The sequence below is a fragment of the Petaurus breviceps genome, unplaced genomic scaffold (assembly GCF_028583685.1).
Source record: "Petaurus breviceps papuanus isolate PSGF00001 unplaced genomic scaffold, PetGlider_PUasm1.0 176, whole genome shotgun sequence".
Classification (NCBI taxonomy): Eukaryota; Metazoa; Chordata; class Mammalia; order Diprotodontia; family Petauridae; genus Petaurus; species Petaurus breviceps.
This window is the reverse complement of record NW_027185771.1, coordinates 29,652,945-29,661,399: the sequence shown is the minus strand read 5'-3', so window position 1 is coordinate 29,661,399 and position 8,455 is coordinate 29,652,945. Positions and strand designations below refer to the sequence as shown.

The 8,455-nt window shown below is 36.3% G+C and overlaps 1 long non-coding RNA gene across 2 annotated transcripts in view; it reads right to left on the bottom strand.

The window, feature by feature from the left end:
• LOC138159638 (uncharacterized) overlaps window positions 1-7,243 on the bottom strand; it is a 16,378-nt gene extending 9,135 nt beyond the window's left edge. The window contains exons 1-2 of one of the 2 annotated variants that reach the window (XR_011167931.1): window positions 7,147-7,241; window positions 6,364-6,887 (exon numbers count right to left, since the gene is read on the bottom strand). This is a non-coding gene — a long non-coding RNA (uncharacterized lncRNA). Of the gene's footprint in view, window positions 1-6,363; window positions 6,888-7,146 lie in introns of those variants that run through there. The other variant, XR_011167932.1, reaches the window with a different exon arrangement.
• Window positions 7,244-8,455: the final 1,212 nt, after the last annotated feature.

The following is an 8,455-nucleotide window of genomic DNA, read 5'->3' as shown; positions in this document are numbered from 1 at the left end:
AACTAGGAAAAACAAAACAAACAAACAAACAAAAAACCTTGATGGGGGCTGGTCAAGGCAAACACAGCCTTTGTGCATTCAACCCTAAGCTTCCCCCTAAACTTCAATGAGGGCCAGTTGAGGCACACACAGCATATGTGCATTCAACCCTAAAGTTCCCCATTCACTTACCAATGACCAATGTTTTATAGGGGCAACAGACAAAGAAGCATATTGACAAGGGGTGACTTCATAAAATTACATTGTTTTAATATCATCATATAAACTCAGCACAGTGCACATGCACTACATGTTTCTGACTTTTAAGCACAAATGCTCATGTTGTTGCAAGATTCTATAAAGATACACAAGTGCGGTGGAGATGTTTTGAACCATAACTGTGGAAACTTATATCAAACACCTGGGAACAAGAGACTACTATGGCTATGGATCCTGGGAAACTGAACTCTAAGAAATAATAACAAAAATTCACTTTATATTGGGGCAGCTCGGTGAATAGAGCACCATCCCTGGAGTCAGGAGGAACTGAGTTCAAATCCAGCCTCAGACACTTAACACAAAAAACTAGACATGTGACCTTGGGCAAGTCACTTAACCCCAATTGCCCTCCAAAAAGCAACAACAAAAAACATCAACAAAAAAATTCACTTTATACACACTAAAATTCACTTACACTGAAATTCACCTTATTTATAATTATAAATTATTGTTAAGAAATATCCTGAATTTTTGTCTCATCATATGAGAATCTCTACTCCTTCCCAGCTCCCATGAACTTTCTAAAGATACATTGACTATAAATATTTGCAGCAAGGTTTTTCCTTTCTTCTTTTCCCTCATTTGGATGGGGGAGAAAATGGTCATTTTTTTTAAAGAAAAAAGCAATTTAATTTAGATATTACAAAACAAAGGATTGAAAAATAAGTTGAGAGAAGGAGATATAGGATGGAAGCAACCAGTTCCACCAGGTTTTGTACACTTTTTCCCTAACAATTCTCACTGCAAAACTTAATGAACCAAAAACAAAGAGAAAAGCTGCATATAATTATGTACTCTTTATATTGGTCAAAGATTGTAAGTAATCAGTCACACTATTTTCAAACTTTTTTCTCACCAGTCAGGATTTTATGATTCCCTTTAAACTCAGTTCAGGTGACAATTTAAGGAAATTTTTCCCTGATTCCCTCAGCTGAAAATGTTATTTTCCTACTCAAAATTCCATAGAGTTCTTTGCCTGAGTTTCTCCTTTGCCAAACTCAAAGCTAATCTATATTTGACTATGTTCACTCATGTAACAGCACAATGTAAACTCCTCGAGGGAAGGGATTATATTTTGCTTTACATGTATTTTTGTGGAGTTAGCACAATGCCTTTCACAAGATTGGTGCTTAATACATTCTTAAAATAGTTTTTGTTGAATTCTTCTGTCTTTTACAACATCATAGTTTCCCCATTTCCCACACATTCCCAGAGAAATGTCCCAAAATAGCAAATATTACTTTTAACACAGAAAAAGAAGAAAAAATCACCATAGTCAATCAATATATTGAAAAAATCTGAAAATATGTGAAATGTGCAACCACAGTGGACTTTCCCCCTATAGTAAAATTTGGACTGGGAGTATTCATTCATTTCTCCACATTTGAATAATGTTTCATTAAAAAAATGTTCATGTTAATAATTTATTTTTTTTATTTTAACATCAATTTTTCAAAAAAAAATAATAAGTTAGAGGATGGTAGAGTAAGCAGGAACTTGCTTGAGCTCATCCCCCAATCACCTCTAATACCTGTAAAAAAATCACTCTAAATAAATTTAGAGCTACAGAACCCAAAATGACAGAGTGAAATACATCTCCAGGTGAAGTCAGACTGGAAAGCAGAAAGGAAGGGTCTATCACACCAGGCTGGGAGAAAAGCGTAGTCCTATGTGACCTATGCCAGTTTAGACTAGCAACACAGACCAGGCTAAAGCAGATATCAGGGACTGAATTACTTGGCAGCACAGACAATTTCCAGACTTTCCAACCCACAAACACCAAAGAGAAAGTAAAATGTCAGTGGGGAAACCCTGATGGACCTGGGTGAGAGAAGAGGGTGGTCTGGCCCCTGCCCCCAGGATGGTGAAGGTGGCAGCAGCAGTAGTGGCACCAATAGCAAAAGCAGCAGCAATGACTACTTCTGGAGCTCCAGGCCCACAGGGGGGACCAAGCAGCTAATTAGAGGGCAATTGCAAGAATGTCTTTGCTGGTGCTGAAGCAGGATTCTCTTGCTTTGCCCTTTTTGGATCTGGGTTGCAGTCTTGGGTGGCAGTCCTCAGGGAAAATATGGTCATTCAATGAAATAGAGGACTTTCCAGCAATGTTGATGAAAAGACCAGAGTTGAACAGAAAATCTGACTTTCAAACACAAGAATCAAGAGAAGCATGCAAAGGTAAGCAGGAAAGAGAAATAATAAGTGACTTATTAAAGTTGAAAGGTTCCACCACAACAGCGATTTTGCCCACACAATTTGATCACCCCATAAAGTAGCAGGCACTAGGTTTGCCTAGTCAGGAGAAAAATAAAGAGAAAACTGAATTTAAAAGGTGTCTTGGGGAATGACATTGAGGCAGGGCACATAGTCTTTGAAGTGAAAGAGTAGAGGGGAACATAGTAGCAGTTCTGATAAAAAGGGGCCTAGAAATAAAGCTGTGAAAAGGCCTCTCCCTCCATGGAGCTTACTTAAGGCAGAGGTCTGGTCCTGGCCTGTTTTTTTTTCCCCCATTCCCCCCCCCCAATTTTTTTTTATCACATATATCTCATACTTTTCATGATTTTGTTCACTCAAAGGGAAAGTGACTAAGGAGTAAGGAGAATTCTGAAACATGAAATGGAAAACTTAAGGAAAAAAAAACACAAATAAAGTATTAAGAAAAAGAGCCTGAATGAAAATCTATACTACTAGCAGATAAATCAACAGATGAACACAAAATAAAAGATAAAAGAAAGAATCAATAAAATATGAAAAAATATCAAAATGCTTTGTAAAATTGTTACATAAAATAAATGAATTATTATCTAAATAAAGATTCCTGTGGACACCCTACACACTCTGGAACAGAGAAAGAGGTGCCATAATAGTTAAAAAGAAAAACAATGCTTTTTAAAAATGTTAGGAATAAAGAACTGAAAGTTGCCTAATGACCATACTCTTTGCTACTGATGAGCTAAAACTGATAGACCTCTACAACTCAGGAGCTCTGTGTTGAAGTACGTTCCACTAATCTTTGTTTAAACTGACTTTGACATTAATCTGGAGAGCCAATGAGAAAAGGAAAGAAGGGACAGTACATATCAATCTTGAATTATATATTCGTGTTACCACCATCACTTTTTTCATGACCTTTGATTTCCCTCGTGTGAATAACTCCCAAGGTGGGAAATTCTTCTGCTCTTTCAAGCTGTCAACTTCTCTATAAATGTTCTTAGCTGTTAAAAGAACTGAGGGGCTAAGCAATTCATTCCAACTTAAATTGATAGTAGGTATCAGACATGGGACAAAAACCTAGGTCCAATGTTAAATGTCTGTACATTTTGCCTCACTGCCTTTCTTCACAATATTAATCACCACCACCACCATCACCACTACCACCATCACCACCACCACCATCATCATCATCATCATCAATCTTCACCTTAGGAACTGTTTTTCATGATCAATGTATTCTGAAAGTATGTCATTATGCCAACTCATTCTGGAGTCAGACAAATTGCTGTGGTTTGTTAGACCCTAGAGAGGCCCTCTGTTAGTTAACTCATCTGCAGGTGGAACAAAGCATTAGGAACCTGACAATGTTTATTATTGTACTAATGTTACTAGTCACTGAGGCAAACTGGCACCAAACTACTTCTTGTAAACTAAGAGTGCACATTGGAGGCTTCACCTATCTCTACTTTTAAGGGATGGCATCCTGGGTGAGGAGAGGTGGGGGGTAGGAAGTGTGCTTAATGGGAGAGATTCCTGAAAACAAAGATTGGGACACAGTAATCAACAATCTTCATCACTAAAATAAAATAATATCTAATTCAGTAGACAATAGAATGACATTAAAGAATTCAGAACTAAGGACTGATCCAGTGTAGAAATTCATTCCTTTTTTTTCCTTTTAAATTTATTTATTTTTACTTTACAACATTCAGTTCCACAAGTTTTTGAGTTCCAAATTTTCTCCCCTTCTCTCTCCTCCCCCCTCCTCCACCCTACATGACATGTAATCCAATATATATATATATATATCTTCACATTAACAGATCCAGATGAACCCTCCATTTAAAATAGGAAGTCTTATTGAACAGTATCACTCAGAATTGTAAAGGCACTTGAATTTTTGCATTGTTTTGAAACTAAGAAGAGTGAATGTATACTTTACATCTTGCAATTTGTCTGAAACACAAACTCAGGACATTAGACCTGGACCTCTCTGTCTTGCATTCGCTAAAAATATGGAGTTGATGTATTCAATGTTACTCAATGCAAGTTCTTTAACGTACAATATTTCATGTGTTCCCTAGCAGTTTTAACATTTCAAAGCATTTGAAAGAAATGAGACATTTATTAGTGTAACCTTTATACTGGAGATGATTTAAGCTATTTCAAAAGTTACTAAATGAGGAAAGAGATTTTCCTTAGATGAGGTTTTTTTGCCCCTTCCACAAAATGCTTTAGTAACCCTAATATATTGTACATCATATGAAATACCTACATATATAATCTATTGTTCTAAAGGTCACAAAGGTAGAATCTTACTTTGAAATGTCAGTTGAGTAAATTAATTTGTAATGTTGGACCATAACTTTTGGTATGTCCATTTTCCTTTACTCTGTAATGATCAGCTTCCAAAGGATATGCTTCACTAGCTGTTGGTTGCCTGAGGCTGATATGCCCATACATCGCTATAAAAACTGAAGAGACGGGGGAAGGACAGATATCTTCCTGACATATGCATTGCTTGCTCCCATCTCATTGGGAGGATGGGGAACATAGAGCAGCCATCCAATAGAAATGCCATTTGTAATCCCCTCTCTAACTTTGTCTGAAAAGAGGGGAAAAACTCATTAAAACTCAAAGTAACAAAGACTTGATTCAGCCACAAATCTCTTTCATGTTAAAGGCCACCTCATTAGCATGGCTTTAAGAGATCACTCGCAACTTTCAAACAACCCATCAATTTGTAGTTAATAAGAAGGTTGATAAATTATCTTTCTCTTTTAATGGCTATCAGAACTGTCATCATTTTGATGTATTATACAGCCAAAAGAAGAGATTTCTACAGCCCTAAATATTATGAGAAATCCATGTTTGTTTCCAATTCAGAGAATCTCTTAAGGTATATTTGTCCAATGCCTTGGTAATATGCCCGAAACTCTATGTCTATGATGCCAATATGTCTGTCTTTGATATCCAATAGGTGGCAATATACATTCATGTTACCACCATCAATTTTTTTTAATCTATTCAATGTATCCAGTCTTGCACACTAACTGGAAGGACAATCTCCCCATAGCTATCAGCTATGGTGATGTGATAAAAAATAAATTGAGCAAAATAATTAAACCCTGAGCATCAGCTATGTAAATTTTTCTATATAAGGACTATTGCCATTCAGGCCTTAGGATAAGTGACATCTCATATAGGAAGGACTTCCTGATTGTTCCAGGCGTTATTCCCCTCTCTAGAAATATATTGTGTATATTTATTTTGTGTATATTTATGTATACAATGTATACTCCTGTGTGTATGTGTGTATACACACATGCTATATTCTTGGAGGGTAGAGAAGAAAATAGTTTTCTTGAGTGAAGGGGCTATTTCTTTCACTCTTTATATTGCCAGAACTTAGTCCAGTGCCTAATACATAAGAGGTGCTAAATAAATCCCTCTTCCCTTCCAAAACAGACTGTTTTAAATCTGTTGTGTTTCTGTAAACTCATTTTTTTTTCCTCAAGCTCAAAATTTCATTGACTCTTAAGTATAATTCTACTCTAAGTCTCTGAGTCTATTTCTATGACACTTTTATTTTTCTGAACCTGAGCTTTTGATTAAATTCTTTTTTGGCTGAAAGTATTAAGCAAATACTTCTTCAGAAGAACTAAAAAAAAATACTTCAGAAAAATTTACCTGACTAAGCTTGCTATACTGAAGCTTAAGTAAGTATTTATAGCAGTCTGTTTCTAGACCATCTGCACAACTATCAATAAAGGAAAATCAGTTAGAACTTCACTTATTCAGAGAACACATCTTTATGGAATGGTGTAATGCAAATCACGAGCAGCTCTCCTGAGGAGTGCTGCGGTGAATAACTTAAAAGATCTAATCTCACAGTACAGTGAACTTTCTAATTATTCAGCAATATGTTAAAGCAAAACATTCCAGAAACTGAAGCACAACATTCACAACAATATAACAACTTATTACTAAGATTGTCACATAGTCTTAAACAAAACATATCACTCAGTAAGTCACAATCTCCTCAATCAATACACAGTACCCAAGTAAAGTCCTCTTTCATCTTGACTGGCTTCCAATCTTGAAGGACTTGGCTTTTCATCTTGAAAGCTGACTTCCAATCATCCTTAAGCCAATAATCCTTAAGGGGTAGCAGAAAGTACAAACACCATCCACCCCTAGGTCACAGCAAGTCACAATCTCATTAATCAATACAGAGTATCCAAGTAAAGTCTTCTATCATATTGACTTGAGGCTGGCTTCCAAACACCTTGCACCTTTTCCAAGGGTCGACTACTCCTTGCTCATGCCTGGATTCACGCGTAGCCAGCTCTACCCTCTGCTTCTGTATTTCAGCTCTCAGGGACAGCTATACTCCAACCTCTTTACAGCTTCTGTTTCTAAGAAAACAAAACTTAACAGGGCTACAACAATATTTACACACATTGCCAGCTCTATCATCTCAATTCACTTTGTGTCTGACAAAGTAACAAAAATCAACACACAAGGCTGAGAAATCAGACACAAATCAACAGTAAAGTCATCTTTCAGGACTTCTATGACAATAGTAAACTCTTTCAACAGAGGGAATGCCTCATTCTGACAAAGTAACATCAACACAGAACAGAGTGCTAACATCACAGACATTCTCTCTCTTACCTCTATTAGTTCTATTCACTCCCAGCTCTGCTAGAGCTTTTCTCTGCTCTGCTCCTTTCTGTTCCATCCTTCCTGTTCCACTCTCCCTGTTCAACTCTTTGGCAAGCCCCTCCCACCATGGGCTCCATGTGATTAAGGGCAGGGAAGGTCTTAAAACTCCCTTAGGCCATTTAAGGGCATACAGTTTCCAACAGAGACTCTTGATACAATCAAAGGTGAAGCTCAAAGAGGCTTGAATAGCTGAAACAAGCAGCAAAATACTGCTTTTCTTGCCATTACAAATGGATAATGGGAAGAGCTCACAGTAGGCGTCTGGTCCAACCCATCCTACAAACCACAAGACTGAGTTGAAAACATTGCCTCCAGGGTCACACAGGTTTCTTAGTGGCCAGAGGTATAATTCAAACCCAGGGTTTTTAATTTTAAATTTAGGGCATTTACCACCATATAGTAGGCCCACCTGAGAGAACAAGGGTGTGGTAGAGCCTTCAGTTATAAGACCTTATTCAATATCTTCTTTTGCTTTCTTGATATGATTTTACACTGGAAAGTTTCTTGAGATTGCTATATCCATTAAGTATTTTGTTAAAGAACAATTACAGAAAAGTCAATGTTTGCTATAGGTTGTTTGATAAAGATGTGTTCAGAACTTATAGCTTCTTCCAACTTCTACTAGTGACTTGAAAAGAAAAAACAAAAGAAAAGTTATGTTAGCTGCAGTGATTAAATTAATTTGCTTATATTTTTGTTACATTTTATTTTGGAAATATATGTGTGTGTCACACACACACACACATAATCTGTTTTGTTCTAAATTTATAGCTTATTCTTTTGACTTCACTGTACCTGAATCTGTCCTCCTTAGTTTACATATCTATCCAGTATTTGGTTTGAATATGTTTTATATGCCTTTCATATGTGCACATATTGCCTCCATCATTATAATAACAGTTAATTATAAACATTATTAAATTCCTACTAAGGGAGAAGTAATATGCTAAGAAATGTTAACTCCTTGAAGGAATCTATTTCTCTTTTGTTTATGTATTCCCCGGGCTTAGGACAGTGCCTGGCTTATTATTCATCCTTAATTGATGCCTTCTGATTGAGTATGAGATTTTTTTTAATTATATATGTCCTGAAATTACACTTGACCAAAAACAATGAACCAGCCTGACTGGAAAATAGACAACATGATGCTTTATAGATTTTATCCATTAGGTGATATAATGTAAATATTATACTTCAAATATGTGTCATGACAAGTAATTTTATTTTTTAGCAATTCCTGGAGTATAGTAGTATGAAA